Source organism: Mirounga leonina, unplaced genomic scaffold, assembly GCF_011800145.1.
Source record: "Mirounga leonina isolate KUSES-001 unplaced genomic scaffold, KU_Mleo_1.0 Mir_91, whole genome shotgun sequence".
Classification (NCBI taxonomy): Eukaryota; Metazoa; Chordata; class Mammalia; order Carnivora; family Phocidae; genus Mirounga; species Mirounga leonina.
Genome location: NW_023270839.1, coordinates 10880279 through 10881596, shown reverse-complemented (window position 1 = coordinate 10881596; position 1318 = coordinate 10880279). Strand labels below are relative to the sequence as shown.

At 44.7% G+C, this 1318-nt stretch overlaps 1 pseudogene; it reads right to left on the bottom strand.

The window, feature by feature from the left end:
* Nucleotides 1–555: 555 nt before the first annotated feature.
* LOC118003740 lies at nt 556–1103 on the bottom strand (annotated as a pseudogene).
* Nucleotides 1104–1318: the final 215 nt, after the last annotated feature.

Here is a 1318-nt window from a genome sequence, read left to right as displayed (position 1 = left end):
GTCTTTTGATTTTATAAATAACAAAGGGAAGGAAGATTTTCTGCTACTGCTTTAACTTGATAGTCCTGATTTTAAACATATGCCATTGCATGAATAAAAAATTTTGTTTCCCTTAGGTAGTATTCATGAGCTATCAAAAAGAAAGTGCTGAATTACATAGGTAGCTCCTTTAGAAAATAAACTGGACTTTTTGCATATTTTTAAATATATATAACCTGATTTATTTAAAGCTAAAAAAAAAAATGAGGCAGCTAATTCCTTAAGGCAGCAGTTCTCAAAATGTGGACCAGCAGCATAGCATCACCTGGGAACTTGTAAGAAAAGCACGTTCTCAGGCCTCACCCCAAATCAGAAACTGGGGATGAGGGCCAGCAATCAGTGGTTCACAACCATACCCCCATCAAGTGGTTCAGATGCATGCTCAAATTTGAGAACCACTGAATCAAGGTAGTATTTGAGCCTTCAAACATCACAATTCCAGGAAACCTCATAATTCCTAGCCCGACACCATAGAGCTTACAAGCTCTCACTGTTGTTGTTGTTTTTTTTTTTTAATTTACATTTCACTGAAAAGTTTTTATTGGCCTTTTGGATAGAAACGGGAATTTATTTGCCAGGAAGGATGATCCCATCATACTTCTGCTGGAACCAGCGCATGGCCTCCTCTTTGCTGATTCTGTGTTTGGCCCCAGTGCAGCCTGTCCTGCACTTCTTGTCTGCGATGCTGAAACCTGGCCTCCCCAGCACCACGTAGAAGTCCAGGCCGTAGATACCAATGCTAGGGTCATATTTGATCCCCAGATCGATGTGCTCCTGGATCCCAAAGCCAAAGTTTCCAGTATCAGAGAAGTTATTTTTTCTTAACTCATACTCTCGCACCTTTAGACCTTTTTCCAGGATTTCTTCTGCCTTGGCCCCACGGACTGTGCAGCGGACACAATCTTTTCATTTCTCCTGATACCAAAGGACCTAACCGTGTATCTAGCTTTGGAGAACACGGGCGTCTGGCCTGTAAGCTCTCGCCGTTTGAGGGCTCCTTGACGCACTGTCTTGGCACTGCTTCTAGAACAACACGCTGTCCTCAGCATTCAAACACAGATACATACACCATGCCTTTAAGTCTGTTGGGAAGACTTGGACAATACAGCCGGGAGCTCCTGGACTTCCAGCTTTTCACGTAAACCCGTTTGGGCAGGACCTGCCTGCCTTTGTCACGTCGCGGCACACAAAGGACCTGAAATTTGCCCAGCACTCTGGGGTAACCAGACAAGACTGATCCCAGCTGGAGGAGGCCCTCCTGGGCACCTCCAAGGCCTGA